Source organism: Protopterus annectens, chromosome 1.part1 (assembly GCF_019279795.1).
Source record: "Protopterus annectens isolate FY-2018-M chromosome 1.part1, PAN1.0, whole genome shotgun sequence".
In the NCBI taxonomy this organism is placed as follows: domain Eukaryota; kingdom Metazoa; phylum Chordata; order Ceratodontiformes; family Protopteridae; genus Protopterus; species Protopterus annectens.
This window is the reverse complement of record NC_056726.1, coordinates 1317350662-1317370719: the sequence shown is the minus strand read 5'-3', so window position 1 is coordinate 1317370719 and position 20058 is coordinate 1317350662. Positions and strand designations below refer to the sequence as shown.

The 20058-nt window shown below is 39.3% G+C and overlaps 1 protein-coding gene across 1 annotated transcript in view; it reads right to left on the bottom strand.

Moving 5' to 3' along the window:
• The window catches only part of CTIF (cap binding complex dependent translation initiation factor), a 2147727-nt gene that overhangs the window by 1543419 nt on the left and 584250 nt on the right, over nucleotides 1-20058 (bottom strand). The gene's annotated exons all lie outside the window — the stretch shown is intronic.

Sequence of the window (20058 nt, the reverse complement as noted above, 5' to 3'; positions counted from 1 at the left end):
ATAAAACAGAAACAATATTAATAAAGTAACCTCTTTAAAAATAAAGCATTTACTTTTGAAAATAAATAATTAGGATCAATATAAAAATTAGAATGAGTCAGTATCATTAAATTATAAAAGTTTTAGTTAAATTTAATTGGATTTTTTTACAATTGAAGATAGGCTTATATTAAAATGATAATTTTGTCAAAATATTATACCTTGCTCAAACATTAATCCTATCACCGCTCCAAAATCATCAAAAGACTCAATTCTATATTATTAAAATTTTATGGCATCCTCAAAATCCAATGATATCTCATGATTGTCATATTAAAAGTTGGGAAGAGAATAGTATTGCATTCCCCGATACTGATCTCTATATTAAATCTGCTACATTAAATACTGTAAGTCTTTAAATTCAACATATAGTTCAAATTGGAAGTTATTACATGAAGTAATCCTAACTTCAAATACTTTAAGAAAATCCTTATGCTCCATATAATATTAGTAAAACATATTAGATTCTAAAAGACTATTGTTTAAATAATAAAAATACTAATGTTTACACTTTTGGCATTAACCATATATGTATTTAAACAGTAATGGATAGTAATTAATTAAACAAATGCTACTACTGATGTCTCCTATAGCTTATACTGCTGGCTGTCTAGAATCTTTTAATGTGTATAAAATAACTAATCTTGGACAAAATCTACAATTCTGGTTTCAATTTTTGGATGGAAACAAGATAAACACTACAGAAGGACTTTTACCAGTTATAATACAAACAAAAGTTATTCAGAGAATTCATAAGTAAAAATCTGCAAATGTCATTGGGTATGAGCACTAAACATATATCCAAATTATTAAAATTCTTCTTTCAAATTGATAGTGGAATGCATAAAAATAAATCATCTCTCATTGGGATTATTCTATTTAAATAAATAAGAAAACATTCTCAGAAATTGATAAAAAGGTTGTACTTAAAACTGCTGGAAATTCCACATCTATTTATTGGAAAATATTTGCATGGAAGTTTCTACATAGACTTTTTTTTAAGACCACACAAAATAGCCCCCCCCCCACCTTTTCATTAAAAAAAAAAAAAAAATTCAAGATGTTGGAGATGTGATGATAATTTGAATGCCAATTAGGAACATATGATTTTCCACTCTGGGAAGAGTTTGGGAATTTTGCTTAAGCCTTATGGTCAGACAACTGTAATGTTACAGATTCCTTAATTTTGTTTAATATTCCAATTCCCGATCATATTCCCATTTCTCAAGTGCCTCTCCTATGGTCTTATCTTGGCTATTACCAGGAAGGTTATCACAATTAATTAGGAAAACAAAAACACCCTCTCTTTTTCAGAATTTGTCTAGCAAAGAATGTATGTAATGAAGAATTGCAGACCTTATACAACAGAAAGAACAGTTGTGTAAGAACTTACCATAAACACATATGTCCTTCTCTTCCATGTTGCAGTATTCTTCATCTTAGGGAGTTGCTGCTTGCAGCACTGGACATCCAGCCAGTATACCAAAGTCGTGAAAGCAGGGGTAGGTGTGACATTGCACGTAACAGCCATAAACTGATGCCGGCTATATCCGTGACGTCTGCACATACCCAAATCAGAAGTGACTGCCGCATAGAGAGAGCCTCCAGGAGTAGGAGTAGTAAAGGTAGTATAAACCCCTCCCAGACACAAGTCAGTATTCAAGGGAAGGACCCAGTTTATAATATGGTCCAAGAGAAGGGGGATAAGGTGGGTGGGATCAAATACTGCAACATGGAAGACAAGGACATTTATGGTTATGGTAAGTTCTTACACAACTATTCTATTGTCCTATTCTCATGTTGCAGTATTCACCTTCACCTTAGTGAGTACCAAAGCTCTCTAGGTAATGCTGTGGTGGCAGTAAGTGAGCAGAATCTATGAGACCCTGCAGAATAAACCTAGCAAGCCCTGCTCTAGCCCTGGAGATGGAATCCAATTTGTAATGCTTAGTTAAGGCATGTACAGAGGACCAAGTTGCTGCCTCCAGAAGAGAAGAGTAATCAATGCCCTTGAAAAAGGCTGCTGAAATGGAAACAGCTCTGGTGGAATGGGCTTTGACAGATGAATTCAACTGTTTTCCATGAAAGGAGTAGCAAAATGCAAAAGCCTAAGAAAACAGAGGCAACTGTCTGTTTAGACACGGCCTTGCCTAAGGCCCTAGGTTGAAAGGAGACAAAAATTTGATCACACTGTCTGAAGGACTTGGTCTTGTCTAAGTAGAATCTCAGTTGCCTATGAACATCCAAGGCATGCAATGTCCTTTCTGAGGAGTTCTGTGGCTGAGGGTAGAAGACAGGCATGTTAATGGTCTGATTTAGGGAGATCAACTACTTTTGGCATGAAGGAAGGGTTAGCCCTTAGGGAAACCCTATCGTTATGGAAGACCAGGTAGGGAAGTGATGCCATAAGGGCTAGGATCTCGGATACCCTACTAGCATAAGTGAAAGCCACTAACAGGACTGTTTTCCAAGTACAAAACTTAAGAGTGGAAGAATGGTCCGACTCACAGGGAGGTAGTGTACGTTTTTCTTGCACAAAGTTAAGGTCCCAAGGTGAGGGAATGAGCTTTACTGGGTGGCCTGATATGAAGAAACCCTTTCAAAAACAGCTTGACATCTAGCCTGGAAGCCAGAGGTGAAGTCAGGGGAAGGCAAGCCGAAATGGCAGAAATATGCACTTTTACTTAAGAATAAGTCAACCTTGAATGCAGCAATTCACATAGGTAGAAAAGGTTCAGTGGAACAGAAGCTTAAGACGGGTCCTGTTTACTCTTACAGCACAAACTGGAGAATCTTTTCCATTTAAATTAATAATTTCTCCTAGTACTTGGTTTTCTGGCCTCCTGCAGAACATTGAGTATGCCCTCTGAATATCGGTGCCTAAAGGGGATCAAACCTCTATCACCCACAAAGTCAGATTGAGAAGGTGGGGATGAATAAGGGACCCCTTGTCTTGTGAGTAGGTCTTAGTGGTGAGGTAACCTGTGGTGATTGCCCTGGGCTAGATGACAAAGTAGGGGAAAGCAATGCTGTCTTGGGCAGAAGGGAGTCACCAACTGGATTTTTGGTTTGTCCTTCTGTATTTTCAGGAGGACTTTGTGAATCAATGGAAATGGGGGGAAGGCATAAAGGAAAATTCCCTCCTATGAGAAGGAGAAAGCGTCTACCCTTCTAGGCTTGTGGATGGGGAAGCCTTGTGCAAAAGAGGGGCATCTCTGTTCTGGGAGGAGGCAAACAGATCTGCCTGAGGAATATCCCACCTGTGAACTAGATCCAGAGACACCTCCCTGTGAAGCATCCATTCATGAGAGGGTGTTAAGGTCCTGCTCAGGGCGTTTGCCATCACACTGTCTTCTGATGGGATATAGACTGCCTGCAAATAAATCTGTAGTGCTGTTGCCAGGGACCACATCTGAATTGCTAAACTGCAAAGAGGGTATGATTTTGTTCCTCCCTGTTTATGTACCACAGGACTGTCATTGCTGTATGTGATGACCTGTAATATGCCTGGCAGAAGGATCCCTTGAAAAGCTTGAATTATAGGAGTCTAGGAGCATGGGGATCAGGGAAGCCATTAATCCCAAGATTCTCAGAAATTCTCTGGCTGACATGCATGGTAGTGGTAGGAGGGAATGGAGAAATTGGGTGAGAAATTCCACTTTCTGGGCAGGGACGAAGACTGACATCAGGTCTGTTCTTATCCTGCACACCAAGAAAACAAGATCTTGTGAGGGAGTCATTTAGGACTTTAAAGTGATTCACAGTGAACCCTAGACTTTGCAAAATCCTGCAAACCCAGTTCAGATGTTGAGACACGGGGACAGAATCCTGGTGTATGATCAATAGATCATCTAAATAATGGTAAATTTGAAAGCCCTGCAGTATGCAATGACCAGAGCTAGATATTTGGTGAATATTCTTGGGGTTTTGGAGAGTCCAAAGAGCAAGGCAGAGAACTGAAAATGTGAAGAACCCAAAGGGAAATTAAGAAATTTCCTGTAAGTGGGATGAATAGGGATGTGAAGGTATGCATCCTTCAGATCCAGGGAGGCCATGAAGGCTTGCTGAGGAATAAGAGGAAGGTGGTGCTGTAATGTGAGCATTTTGAAGGTTGGCACCTTGAGGAAGGATAGGTCAAGGATGGGTCTCCAAGGACCATCTTTTCTTGGAACCAAAACCATCCTGGAGTAAACCTCTTGGTTAATTGGTCTTCAGGTACTACTTCTATAGTGTCCTTGGAGAGACGTTCTGTAAGAATGGTGGGGTATAGCGAAGGCTGACTGGAGAGAGGTTGTGGAACTCCTTGGAATGGAGGAGATTCCCACCAAGTTATGAAATATCCTCTCTTGATGATGGAGAGCACCCACCTCTCTATGGTAATTTTCTGCAAGGAGGGTAGGGATAGGGGGGTGGAGGTGGGTAATGGAAGAGAGTCATAGCGAAGGAGCTCTATCTGGGTCTGGCTGCCTCTGAAAGGTTGAAGGTGTTGAGGTGGATGAAGATCTAGGAGCGGATTGTTTCCTAGGTTGTCTTCATGCCCTGGAATGAGTAGCAGAAGAATGGGAGAAAGTACAGTTGTGTACACTTACCATAAATGAGGATGTTTGAGTGTATTCACTGTTGCAGTCATTACATTTGGGTAATCCTGCTGGCAGGTTGCCCTCAGTCGGCCTGAATTCCAAAGTCTTGGGTCCTGCGTCGACTGCTGGTGCCCCTTCCCTGCCGTCAGGGGTACAAAAGAAGAATCCAATGGCATTTTCTTCAGTTTTTCTTGCCCTGGATGTCAGGAGCCCCCTAAAAGGGTAGCCAAAATTTACATATATATATATATATATATATATATATATATACACAAATACATGCACCAATATAAAATTTACCTTCATCTACAAGCAAATACACCACATAGGTTGTATGAATCAGAGAAGGAAAGAAAAGTTCCAGCAGAAAAAAGGGGGATGGCGGGTGGGTAACCTGGACTGCAACAGTGAACACACTCGAACATCTACATTTATGGTAAGTGTACACAACTGTACTATGTTCTTCGTGTTTCACTGTTGTAGTCATTACATTTGGGTAGAGTCCCAAAGCTATGGTTGGGAGGCTGGAGCTAAACAGCATTAGGAGTGGCTATGAGGCCCTGCAGAACTGCAGGGGCAAAGCCTGCCCTGGATTTAGAGTAGAGGGGCAGATGATAGTACTTTGTAAAGGTATGCACTGAACTCCAAGTAGCAGCCTCTAAAATGCCTTTGGTTGGTACTCCCCTGAGAAAGGCTGCTGAAGTGGCTGCAGCTCTGGTTCAATGTGGCTTAATGCCCTCCGGCACTGGCTTGCCATGGTGTAAACAGCAGAATCAAATGCAGAGGCTTATCCACTTTAAAATAGTCTGCTTTGAGATAGCCTTTCCTTGTGATCCTGCAGCATATGCCACTTGTAATTGCTCTGTCTTCCTGAACACACTGGTTCTGTTCAAGCAGAATCTAAGCTGTCTGTGTACATCCAAAGAATGCAGAATTCTCTCCCCCTTGTTCTGTGGATTTGGATAAAAAGTTGGCAGATGAACAGTTTGGTTAAGAGCCGCACTGGACACTACCTTAGGCATAAATGTTGGGTTTGTTCTCAGAGAGACCCTGTCTGGATAAAAAAAAATGATAAAAGGTTCCACAGCCATGAGTGCCTGTAGCTCTGAAACTCATCTTGCAGAAGTTATTGCTAGGAGCAGAGTGGTTTTCCAAGATAAAAACTTTATATCAGCAGTAGCAGCTGGCTCAAAAGGAGGCAGGGTGAGTTTTTCCAAGACATAGTTGATGTCCCATGCAGATATTGGTGATCTCCTTGGAGGCCTTAAATTTTTGGCTCCTCTGAGGTACTGCTTTAGTAAAGGATGAGAAAAGAGTGGTGGCTCTGTATTGTAATGAGCCGAAATGGCAGAGGTATGAATTTTAATTGATGAGAAAGATAGGCCTTTGTCCAGCATCTCAGTTAAGTATTGCAAAATCTGTGGAATATTTGGTACAGCTGTATCAGTTCCTTGTGCCTGGTTCCAAGCACAGAATCTCTTCTATTTTCCAGCATAAGATTTTCTAGTAATAGGCCTTCTGGCTTCCAAAATGACATCCATCACAGCTTTACTGAGAGGTGTGTTTTGTATGACTACATTATCCGCCATGCTGCCAGGTTTAAAGTATTGAGTTGGCTGTGCAGGATCCAATTGTTTTGCTGGGACAGTAGATGAGGTATTTGGGGTAAGGTCCAAGCCAGGCATTGAGACAAGTTCCTTAGGATTGGACAGCAGTACTGGCGGGGCCAGTCTGGGGCAATCAGTATCATCTTTGGCTTCTCCTGTCTGACCTTTAGGAGTACCCTGGGGAAGAGAGGCAGAGGAGGAAAGGCATATACTGATAGGTTTTTCCAGCTGAAAGATAGGGCGTCCACTTTCCATGCTTGTCTGTGATAAGTCCTTGTGCAGAATCTTTTTAGTTGGTAGTTGTGAGGGAAGGCAAATAGATCTATGTCGCGGCATCCCCATTTCCTTGTTATCATGCTGAAGAATTGTGGATCCAGCTCCCACTCGTTGGGATCCATGAGGTTTCTGCTTAGTTCATCTGCCAGAGTGTTTTCCTTTCCTGGCAGGAATTGTGCCTGCAGATGTACTTGGTAAGTCAATGCTGTGTCCCACAAAGTCATGGTTAGTCTGCAAAGGGGGTAAGAATGTGTGCCCCCCTGTTTATATACCACATGACCGTGATGTTGTCGGTATATCAGTAGTTGTCCTGAATGAAGTAGGTCCTTGAAGGCTGTCAGGGCATTTTGAATAGCTAGCATCTCTTTTTGATTGATATGTAGATGCATTTGGTTTGAGGCCCATGTGCCCTGAATGCATCTTCCTGCCATGTGGGCCCCCCAGGCATAATCTGATGCATCTGTTCTTACTGTCTGCCTGGCTGGGGGTAATGTGAATGGATGTCCCTTGTTCTGGTGACAAGCCTTCACCCACCATCGAAACTCCTGAGAGTAATCACGGTTTCCAGGCTGTGGCAATGTTGAGTCCAAACACTTTTTAGGTACCATTGAAGTTCCTCATATGCAGTCTTGCATATGGAATTAATAGAATGCAGGATGCCATGAAGCCCAAAGCCTGCAGAATTTTTCTTGCAGATAACTGGGCCTTTGTTGCCAACATTTTTAAATAGGTAGTCAGTTGCCTTTGTTTGTCTGGCATGAGATAAGCCATCTGCGCAGTTGTATTTAAAGCTTGCACCCAGGAATATTATCTCTTGAGAGGGTACTAGTTTTGATTTCTTTTCCTTGACTGTGTACCCTAGGCATGTTAAAAGTCTTTTCACAAACGCCAGATGCTGTAGAAGAATGTCTTTGTTCTCTGCTTGAATTAGACAGTCATCCAAGTAAGGATATATTTGCATTCCTCTTAGTCTGCAGAATGCAATTACTGGTGCCAGGCACTTTGTAAAGACCCTGGGCGCAGTAGATAAGCCAAAGAGCAGTGCAGAGAATTGGTAATGTATTGAGCCAGCCTTGAATCTGAGGTATCTTCTGCATGATTGTCTGATTGGGACATGCAGGTATGCCTCTCTTAGGTCTAAAGTCACAAGCCAAGCATTCTTGCCCAGCATGGGCAGAAGCTGCTGCAAAGTCAACAGTTTGAATTTTGGTATATCCAGGAATGTGTTCAGAATACATATGTCCAGTATTGGTCTCCAGGCCTTGCCCTTTCTGGGTACCAAGAACAGTTTTGAGTAAAATCCTTGTCCCTGCTCTTGCGCTGGTACTTGTTGAGTGGCTCCCATGTCCATGAGGGAAGAGACTTGTTTTTGCTCCTCTGCCCATTGATTTTTTGGCAGATCTGGCCAGCCATTTGCCTTTGGTAGGGTATGGAAATGGAACTTGTAGCCTTGTGACACTATATTTAGAACCCACTTGTCCTGGGTTATAATGTGCCAATTTTGAGAAAAAAGTGCTAATTTTCCCCCTAAGGGTGCTGCCAAGAGATAAGTGCTTGATTCAGGCAGGGGGAAGTCATTGGGACTGTTTCCTTTATGGTTGTGATTTGTATTCTCCAACTTTGGAGGTAGAAGCACCCCATTGCTTTGACCTGTATGAACCTTGCGCCTGGGATCTGCCTCTAGGGCGTCTGGATCTGCCCCTTTGAGGTCTGTCTGACAGAGGAAAGGACCAATTCTTGGTAGGCCAGTGCTTTCTAAACCTAGGTGGCTGTATTTGTAAAAAATATTTGACAGTTTGCATAGATTTAGCTTTGTCCTCCATTTTCTTTAACACCTCTTTTGCCTTAACACCAAACAAAGTATCATGCTGTAAAGGTGCATCTAATAATTTTACTTTGACATGATCAGGCAGATTTTGTTCCTTTAACCAAGCATGCCTCCTAATTACAGAACCCGTAACTGCGGCCCTGCAGGAGGCCTCCAAAGAATCAAAACCACATTGCAAAGTATGCTTTCCAACTTGTTCAGCTGCATGCAATAAATCCTGCATTTCCTTGTTTTTGGCACATTCAGAGTTTAACATTTTCTGTTTAAGCTATGCTATGACATGTTGCTGATATTTGAGCATATGAAACTGACAGTTTAAGGCCCTTATAGCCAAGGTAGCAGATGTGTAAACCTTTTTTCCCCATCTATCTAGTGCCCTAGAATCCCTGTCAGAGGGGCTAGGGTTTTTTGCAGCGGAAGCCTTAACTCCTTTGGGACCCTGTGAAATAGTTTCTGGGTCTGCTGCAGGGTTTCTAAAAAGGAATTTATGAGAGTCAGGAACCCTGTAATATCTGTCAGACTTAACAGGAGCTGGAGGTAAGGAGTCAGGGGTCAGACTAGACTCCGAAAACACAATCTACAATGTCTAACACAGGTGGAATGGCTAGAGGCCTGTGTTGAGGAAGTAAAAGGAAATCCCTGAGTCTCTTTTTAGATTCTGAAAAATCTTGGCTCTCTCAGTGGAAATGCTCCGTCATGGTATGCAAGGTTTCCCCAAAAGAATAGTCCACTGGAGAAGAAGCTGAAGGTATAGATTCTTCAGCATCAGAATCCTCATAGGGGGGAAGAGAATATTCCTGATCAGAAGAGGAATCAGAAGAAATAGAAAACTGATATGAAGATTTGTAGTCAGTCTCTTGCCTAGACCTCTTATCAGGAGGGGGATGGGAACCCCTGATCAAGGTAATCAAGTCTTCGGCCATTTTAGGCATCTGTTTTTTGGGCATAGAGGCCAGTCCACGTGGCTCTTGAGTTTGTTTCTTTGTTTAGAAGGTGCTTTAGTCTTTGCCTTTGAAGCTGAAGTCGGTTTAATGTAAAGATGTTTAGGTCTGAATACACCCTCAGAAGCCGGTACCTGCTCAGCGGCTCCGGACCCATCTGAGGGGATAGTGTCTGAAGCTCCAATACCTTGAGTTTCCAGTGGCATAGCAGACTCCACGTGGGAGTCGGGAGCGGCCTGCGACTCTAAAGTAGTGGGCATCAGGGGCTGCAAAAGCGCCTCACTGAGAACCAGCGACTGGCTTAGGAGAAGCTTCGTCGTCGGTTTTGGACCTCGGTTGTTTCTCTCTCTCCTTTTCTTTGCGTTTTTTGTTAACTCCGGTAGTCGGATGGCTATCCGACAACATTTCTGGATAATTAAACCAGCTTCCAAAATAGTTTAAAGCATAATCATACTGACGCTTAATAGTGCGTTGGTTAAATCTAGCACAAAACCGACAACCACAAATGCTGTGATCAGGGCCTAGGCAAGGAATACAGTAAGAATTAAAGTCCTTATGAGGTATTTGCTTTCCACAAGAAATACAATTATTAACTTTTTCTGACATTGGTCTGGAGAAAGAAAAAGGTTTCCCCAATGGGGTACTTAGCTTTATTGAAGACTTCAGGTCTGAAACTTGAACACTAAAATCTCAGGAGTCTGCCGACCGGCACTTGTGAACTGCTTCTGCTTTGGGCACCGCGCGGCAAGAAAGATTGAAGAAAATGGAGTCGGGTGCTTCTTTTGTACCCCTGACAACCTGACGTCAGGGAAAGGGCGACAGCAGCCGACGCAGGACCCAAGGCTTTGGAATTCAGGCCGACTGAGGGCAACCTGCCAGCAGGATTACCCAAATGTAATGACTGCAACAGTGAAACACGAAAAACATCTGCCTCTTAATGAAGCTGGTTTTTGGGAGTAGCTCCTATGGAATCTAGGAACCGGTGACACCAGTAAATGTTTTAGATTCTGCAAGTCTTTTCCTTTTTCCTGTGGTGACTGAAGTAGCTTTGAAGTGGCAGCTCCAAAAAGTGCTGATTTATCCAAAGGAGCATCTAACAATTTCACTTAGACCTCCTTAACACTGAACCAGATTCAGCCAATTTGGAAGAGGCTTCAACAGCATCATAGCTGCACTTGATTGAATGTCTAGTCACCTGGAATACTGTATTCAGAAGGGTGTCCAGCTGAGCCTTGGCTGGTATGTCAGACAGCAGAGCAAAGGCCTTGGTCAGGGAATCCAGGGCAAACTTGGCCATATGAGTTTGACCTCATCAGTGGGAAAAAGAGAAGAAGGTAGTTGCCTTGAAGATTTGTCAGGTGAAACTGCAATAAGAGCAGGATCTGCTGGCTGATTCTTAAAAAGGTACTGCTCCTTTGCCGACACTTTGTAAAATCTGTCTGCCTCTTGTTAGCATGAGACTATGATTCTGGGATCTGAGAAGCAGCTCAGAAGGCAACCCTGGAAAGCTGGGAGTAAAGGAGGAACTGCAGATGGTGAGGGCAGCTCAATCAGCAGGAGTTCAAAATACCTTTATTTGGTCTCTGAGACATCTAAGGCCCCCCCCACTTAAAATGCTGCTTAAGTAGGGAAATAGTGTCCCCAAAGGAGAAATCTTCTCCTGGGGAGTCATGAATGAGGGCGTCTTCTTCCGCAGGAGTAGCAAAATCCTTAGGGGGTTCAATCTGAGAATATGTGAGGGAATTCCTCTGAGGAGGAATAATTTTTCTCAGATTCTACCTGTCAAGCCAGTGGTTGATCCTACTGGGAAGGATGGGTCTGGAGTACCTGAAAGGCCTTGTGCAAAGTCTGAGAAAAAGTCTCCCAACCTGGAGTAGGATATTTGGCCCTGTGTTTTTCCTTGTTTCTTTTTTAAAGGGGTGAAAGGAGCAGGAGCAGAAGTAGGCCTGGGTGCTGACGTTGGAATGGATGGCAAAGCAGTAGAAGGCCCCTGCAATGCCATGAGCTGTGGTTGCCCCTCACCATCAGGAGCTGATGGTTGTAAAGCCTCAGTGGAAGTACTCTGGATACTCACTGTACCGGCTTCCATTTCGGGTCCCAGTAACAGGAAGTATCCAAAGTCCAGAGAGATTCTGGGCTAACACTCACCGTGAGGATCTCACCGGATTTGTGCGGCGCAGCTTGGACATCGGGCCTAACTTTTTTAGCCATCTTCCTTGGCAGCTCGTCAGAGGTACCCACTCCGCCTTCCATCCCCGACACAAAGCAACAAAGTCACTGATTTTCTAAATATAGATTAAAAGCCAACAAAACAGCTTCTAAGGGTTTTTGGGATGAAAGATGGGCAAATATCACAGGACATTTTAGTCGTGGCCTGCCCCTAAACAGAACACACACTGACTGGGGCATGTCCTTATGTGGAATTTGTCTTCCACATGTGCACTTCCCTTCCTAGATGACATGTGTGAAGATAGGTGAAGGCTGCCAGCCTAGCTAGATAGGATTTTTGTAGATAATTCTGTCATTTGTAAATATTAATGTAAGCCACAGGCTTGTTCTCTTAAATGTGACTAGACTGTACTGGATGTTGAACTGCAAAAATGTAACAGTGCACTCTGCTGTAATAAAGCTCATAAGTCAAGCATTGTCAAATTCTTTGATCTAAAACTAGGAGCAGAGATGTCTAGATGGAGGCATTCTGCCTATTGTTTTGAGACCAGAGTTAATGGCTAGATTTTACATGTATCATCATCTTCTTTTGGCTGTTCCCGTTAGGGGTCACCACAGCGGATCATCTGTTTCCATTTCGGCCTGTCCTTTGCATCTTGCTCTGTCACACCAACCACCTGCATGTCCTCTCTCACCACATCCATAAACCTTATCTTAGGCCTTTCTCTTTTCTTGTTACCTGGTAGCTTCATCCTTAGTATCTTTTTCCCAATATACTCAGCATCCTTCCTCAGCACATGTCCAAACCAGCGTAATCTTGCCTCTCTGGCTTTGTCTCCAAACCTTACAACCTGGGATGACCCTCTAATATGCTTATTCCTAATCCTGTCCACCCTCGTCACACCAAGTGTGAATCTTAACATCTTTAACTCTGCCACATCCAGCTCAAACTCCTGCCTTTTTGTCAATGCCACCATCTCCAACCCATATAACATAACTGGTCTCACTACCCTCTTGTAGACCTTCCCTTTCACTCTTACTGGTACTAGTCTGTCACAAATCACTCCTGACACTCTTCTCCACCCACTCCATCCTGCCTGTACTCTCTTCTTCACCTCTCTTCCACACTCACCGTTACTCTGAACTACCGATCCCAAGTATTCGAAATGTATAATTTCTTTTATTGCTCCAGCTTCCTGACCGGCTGCAAGATCAAAAGGGCTATTAGCCAATGAGTTTCTGTTAGCCTGGGAACCAGAAAGAAATTATGTAATCTGAAATGAATCAGTGGTACTGTGTTATCAATTTAAGGACAGAAAGGAGAAGGGCATTAAGCATTTGTTTTGAGAACATCCAACTCGCCAGCACTCCGCTTGTGTTCTATATGTAAGTTTATTTTAGAACTGTGTTTTCTTTAAGATACAGCTAGGAACTAGGTACTTATCTGAATGCGGACAGCCTGAAGTGATTGTCAAAAATGGATGGTTGAAGTCAAACACACACCGGATTACTGGAGCTGGCTATCGGACATCTGAAACACACTATGGCAATAAGTTCTGTGTTTGGTACGTGCAGATGTCACAGATGTGGCAGGCATCAGTCCATGGCTCTTGCATGCAACGTCGCAATTACCCCTGCTTTCAAGACTTTGGTATACTGGCCAGATGTCCAGTGCTGCAAGCAGAAACTTCCTAAGGTGAAGAACACTGCAACATGAGAATAGGACATCTGCAAATATTACTCATAAGAAATTGTCTTTGTTAAATCTTAAAGATCTTTTAGAAAAGTACTAGTGTTGATGATTAATAACATTTTTTATGGACACAGTATATAGTTGTTAGTTTATCTGTTGGTTGAATTTAGTTAATTTTGTTCATGTCTGTTAAAAGCCAATAAAAAATTAAAAAAATGTATACTTGTTCTGATGCATCGCGTCTGGACCAATTCATAGCCTAACAGCCTGTCCACTATAATGGTACCAATACTATAAAATGTAAAAAGGGAAATGCAAATACTGATTGCAAATAAGGACAGTACTGCCTATTCAAGCACAGCGTGGAAAACAAGCTGCAAATCCCCGAAACCAAAAGTCATTTATTTCTAACACACTCACCAACAAGACAGCAATCCTGCCTTTCAAATACATTACTGAACTCCACGTTTCTAGTAAATGTTCATTTATTGAACAGATATTACCTGTAGCACATTCACTTAGAATTCTATTCACATCTCTTTCTTCATATTTTACTGGCTCAACTTCTCTAATAGTACACTGTCCAAAAATGTAAACTTCTAACTTCATGGTAAGGCAAGCAGCACAGCAATACAAGTTTACCTTTACATGTTTGAAACGTCTGCGACACCCAGTGTTAGAAACAAGAAAATGGTACTAAGTACTGTGTGCAGACTTCAATAAGCAAGCACATCCAGCTAAACATAACACAGCACAATGCACCACCATTGAATATACAGGCTACTATATGTGCATGGTAAAATCATTTAATTTCTATTCACATGATTTAGTGTAAACATTTATTATTCAAGTTATTGTACTTTAATCTGCTTGCATCATCTGCCTTTCCAAGCAAACAGAGACTTCAAAACTGCATTCACTGCTTAAGAGGAAATCTTGCAGACGTATCACTATACCGTGATTTTTCTGTTACCGATGCCTCTTCTGCATTCTCAAACTCACCTGCACAAAATTTCTGCATAATACCAGCTCAGTTATCCATTGCCTATTCACTCAGTTCAACTACATTCAAGTCATCTGATATATCCATCCTTATTTCCATCAGTATTCCTTTTAACACGAGTATCCCTCCCCCTCGACTTTGGAGTTTTTCAACTACATTTTTGTTTCCATAATAATTTTTCGTTGTCACTCACCCAGAATAATACAGAATAAGTTAATCAGAAAAAAGGGGGACAGTCAACAGTTAATTAGTCAGCAGTTTAAAAAGGGAAATGGAACCATTACTTGTAACACAGTGGGATTCAGTGCAGCAGTGTAACAGAAAAGAAAAAACCTAACCAGTATACTATTTTTAAAAAGTCTAAAATATTTTAGCATTAGGCAGGAAAGAGGCAACCTTGCAGGACAATTCTTCATTAGCAAACAGCATTTTCAGCACTTGCAGCAAGCCATGGCCAACTTGACCTTTATGCACCATTAACAGGTAAGGCTAAGGCATTATACTGTCAATGTAAAAACAAATCAGTAAAAATGAAAAACTGCATTTAACTGAAATGAAAAAAAACGAAATGGCAACTTTTAGCTTTAACACTTTAATAAACAAGAAATCAAGTAAGCTCTTTCGTTATGTTCTATGACAAAACTTCTTCAGACAATTACCACATAAAAATAACTGCTTTTAAATACACTTAATGTGTCACATGATCTTAAATGTAACCACACCTCCTTAAAAAACAAACTACAAAAATTATATTAAAAAATACAAATAAATACGCCATGTATCAAAAATAGATGAATAAAAATCTATTAAAAATGTATGTATAAAACAAATACTTTGTGACGAAAGCTATGCATCCTACATAATATTCCTCTCTAAGCTTTTTAGTTTAAACACGCAAGTAATAGAACAGGATTTGTTCAGTCCAGGATAAAAGCAAGCGTTGGATCTAAGCTGCCAATATAATTCTTGCTGTTCCAATTTTAAACTTGTAAGGCTCCCTTTTAAATTTGGTTTAACTTGTTCTATAATCCTACATTTAAACCACTGATCTGGGTAATCAGCAACATGTTTAGCCAAAGCATTGTCAATTTTAGCTCTCCTTACACTATACAGATGTTCATATAGTCTCTCTCTAAACTTCCGAAATTGGAACAGCAATAATTATATTGGCAGCTTAGATCCAACGCTTGCTTTTATCCTGAACTGAACGAATCCTGTTCTATAACTTATGTGCTTAAACTAAAAAGCTTAGACAGGAATATTATGTAGGATGTATAGATTTCTTCACAAAGTATTTATGTTTTATACATACATTTTTAATAGATTTTTATTAATCTATTTTTGATACTTGGCGTATTTATGTCTATTTTTAAATAATGTAATTTTTGTAGGTTTTAAGGAGGTGTGGTTACATTTAAGATCTCGTGACACATTAAGTGTATTTAAAAGCAGTTATTTTTATGTAATATTTGTCTGAAGAAGTTTTGTCATAGAAAATAACGAAAGAGCTTACTTGATTTTTTTGTTTATTAAAGTGCTAAAGCTAAAAGTTACCATTTTTTTTCTTTCAGTTAACTATTGTCAGTGCAATTATTCTGCTCTTCCTAAATAATTTGCACAGTGCCAGAAATATGGCAAGTGCTATGTAAGAATGCAGGCCCAATATCTTGTTTAGGCTCAAGTCATCTAAATGAAAATATCTTGGCTTGTCCTGCTAAACCTTGAAATGTAAAATATAGCTGAAGCCTTCCAGTCAGCATGTTTATATCTGACAAGTTAATGCTATGAGCTATTTAAGAACTTCATCCTGTAGTCCAGGGTTTGACTGCCTGTCTCCATTTGCCTACTGTGTGGTTCTGAACAAACCATTTAACCAGACAATGCTCCTGGGCCTCAATTGCAAATATGTTAAACTCTGAGAAAACAAAACAAAACTTCCATTTCGTACATAAGGAAAAGGCAAACTACAGTTTGTAGTTGCATGTCAAATGCAGACTGCAGGCAATAAAAGCAGAAAATTACCAATTGCCCAACAGATGGCTCTTAGCTCATCAGTTACCTATGATGAGACCTTCCTTGATGGATTTTACAGTTGGGTTCATTCTTTCCAGTAATAACCATCTGGCAGTTTTATTCTTCCCAGAAGACCCTGTAGCAGTATATATCATTAATGCCAGAATATGCAGGGATGTCATGCATTGACTATATAAGCACCACCAATTGATCACCCACAAGCTGGCTCTCCCAATCACTAGCGTACCCTTTCAGCAAATAAAAAAACAAAGACTGAACACCTACACTATTAAAAGCATAAAAGTATTAACTTGCTGAGGGTCAATGAACGGGGTTGCCAACAAAATTAGGACAGAAATATTCACTAAGCTCTTCACTTCCTGCAACAAAGAAATCACTCCAAAAAACACCCACTGGGAGCAACCTGAGATCAAACTATTCAAAAATGGTGCCAAGGTTCCAATTAAATTAAAACACATAAGAAACTCAATAAGATCCACTGGATCAATGAAATGCTGCTAACAGATCAACAATAACAAAGACAAAGTACAACCATTGGACACCATCAGGAGATGATTACTTGGAAAAAAAACATTGGACACCATCAGGAGATGATTACTTGGAAAAAACAACAAAAAAATCAAACATCTGTTTGTGTTTCCTAAAGTAATACACCCAATTAAACAAAAACTTGAGACAGCAGTGCACATTCTAGAGTGCCTAATGCTCTGTCAGCCCTGAATTCTGTACCAGTGAAGAAAAACAGGGAGCTAAATGGATTAAAGTAGGAACAGCTGTTGCAGAAAAAAGTGAAGTCACAAGACTGGAAAATCTCCCTTATCAGTCTCAACAAAAAGCTGAGATCCCTTATCAAATCCTCTAAAGCCAGCTATGAAGGCAGAATTGTGGCGGACACCAAAAACAACCACAAAGCCTTCTATAGCAATATCAAAAATCTCCAAGGAAATACCCAGATTTGCTCCGAGTTATTGCACAGTGGCACCTCCTATACTGAGCCAACAGGTACAGCCAACACACTGGCCGACAGATTCAGTGCCAACTTTACCCCTCCCCCCAAGGGCCCTATCCCAACACCAGAAGAAAGCCTGGTACCCACCATTTCTGCGGCACAGGTAAAAGCTGCATTATCCAAAGCCATGAACACAGTGCCCATGGGACCTGACAATATCCCTGGCCGTGTCCTACATGACATGAGCTACAAAACGAATTGGCATCACGTCTGTGTGCCCTGTTCAATCACAGCCTTACCTCAAGCTATGTCCCTAATGAATGTCACACTGCTATAGTCATCCCACTCCATTAAAGGGGGAGCAACTACAGACCCTGGGAATTATCGCCCTATTAGCCTGATGAGTCTGGTAATGGAGCGCATCATCATGGAACTGTTTAACAAAGTTATAGGCCATCTCCAAACTCTTTTTTTTTTTTTTTTTTTTTTTTACAGCTTTGTTGAGATAAATATTGTCAAATAAACAAACTAGAGATATGTACATTTTTCAAAATGACAAAGTGAGAAAATTAAACAAAGATTTTAAACTATAAACAATGACATTCTCCACAAGAATCAAATATTAATAAAGTTCATTAAAATAAGAAGATTATAAAAGAATTTGCATTACTTATTCAATAAATCATATACTTTGTCCCACATATTGGATGAATTAGCAGTCCTAGAAGATTTCGCAGTATTGGTCAAAATTTCTAAGTTACAGACTTCAAGAAGTAAATTTATGAATTCAATTACTGAGGGTGAGGTATGAGACTTCCAAGTTCTTGTAATGATTTTTCTGGCAATGGATAGTATTGACCAAATCAGAGGATGATTAGATTCTTTGATACAATTAAAACAGGTGTGATAATTTTTATCTTTCTAAATCACTAGTTATATTTATCTGTAAAAATAGCTTGTAAAAAGGAATTAACATGTGTCCAAAATGTATTTAATTCTATACAATCAAACATCATGTGTGCCCAGTCTGCATTAACAACTTTGTTACATCTCCAGCAATTGGTATATTTTTATTAAATTTACTTAAAGAAAATGGGGTAATAAAAAACCTATGCAAATACCTCCATGTAAACATTTTCTAATTAGATTAAGTGGTTACACTTGCTGACTGTAAGATATTTATTTTATCAGAATCAGTAGAGGATAATTATTAAAGTAAAATAGTTCCAATACCTTTCTGAAGGGTCATCTAAATCAAACGTGATTGCTTTATATAAATAAGATAAAATATTTTTAGATGTAGATTTATACTGTAAAGTTATTATCATAAATTGAAAAACTTTAGGTATTGTATTTTTTGTTGTTATAGATAGAATCCATTTTGTTTAAAATATATTTCCTAACTTCCTGTAAATCTAACCAAGAGAAAAAATCATTCATATTGATTTTTTAATATGTTTATAATTTTCATATCATACTTAATCAATTGAAACCAAAATAGTAGGTTTTTCTGTTGAAAAGAAAGCATTTTATTATAAATCAGATGAAATGCTGACACCTTGTGTGAAAGCCACAAGGAAAATAATATATATCCACTCTTTACAAATATTGAATTTATAAATATAATTTCTAAAGGATTTCAGAAAAAGAATTATATAACTGGAGTTAATTTTTTGAGAGGAGTAAGATAAGAAATGGTCTTTTAGAACCCAAATAAAGGAGTTATTTAGTAGAGTTAACTTCTGAAGTTAGTTATTTATAGAATGACTAATTAAGATTTCTAGGGTATTCTTCCAGTTTGCCATATAAGTATTATCTATAAGTTAGTAAATAATTTTGGCCATTGAGGAAACAGAATAGATTTCCAAATTAGGCATTGCTATACCACCTTTTTCCCAGTTTTTCATATGATTAGATAGAGCTATCCTTGGTTTAATCGGAGACCGTAAAAATTTGTGTATCAAGGAATTACATTTTTTAATAATCTGATTAGGAGGAGATAATGAGATGGATTGTATAATATATAAAAGTTTAGGTAATAAAAACATCTTTATTAAAAGTTTTTCATCAATAGTGAAATGAATGTTATTCCATTTTTAAACAGATTTTCTATTGCCATAAATTCGTTATAGCTTATTTTAATGATATATTTTATGTTTTTTGTAATTATAATACCTAAATAAAGTAGTTCATCAGATTTTGCCAGATATTTACTATAAGCGGCTTGTATTTCAAATTTTTTTATGATCAATTAAGATTTGAGTTTTATCATCGTTGCATAATAATAAACCAGATTTCTTTTGAAAAAGTTCAATATTACTAAAGAGAGCATGAATAGATGAATCATTATCACTAAGAGCAAGAATGTCATCTGCGAACCTTTGTATTTTGGAAGATTTATTGGAATTTAATTTAAATCCTTGAATATTTTCATTATCTCTCATCAAATTGGACCATGGTTCCATACTAAGGGTAAATAATAAGGGAGATAAGGGGAAACCATGCTTTGTTCCTTTAACAGGGATTTTTTGGGAAATATTAGTACCTATTTTAATATACGACTGGCTATCCTGATATAATTGAGTGATTAAATTTATAAAGCTCTTTGAAAAGTTTAATTCTTCCAATAATATAAATAAATAGTTCAAATTAACTGAATCAAACGCACAATTTATATCTAAACTAATTAGTGTTAGATTATTATTTAAATATTTGACTGATCCTATTAGAGTTAATGTTCTTTTAATGTTATAAGCATTTCTATTAATTACGAATCCCGTTTGGTCATCTTCAACTAAGATTGGTACAAATTTTTTTTAGTCTACCTGCAAATATTGACATAAGCATTTTATAATCAATATTTAGTAAAGAAATAGGTCTATAGGATGAACACCTAACTGGATCTTTGTAAGGTTTAAGAATAGGAGAGATAAAAGTAC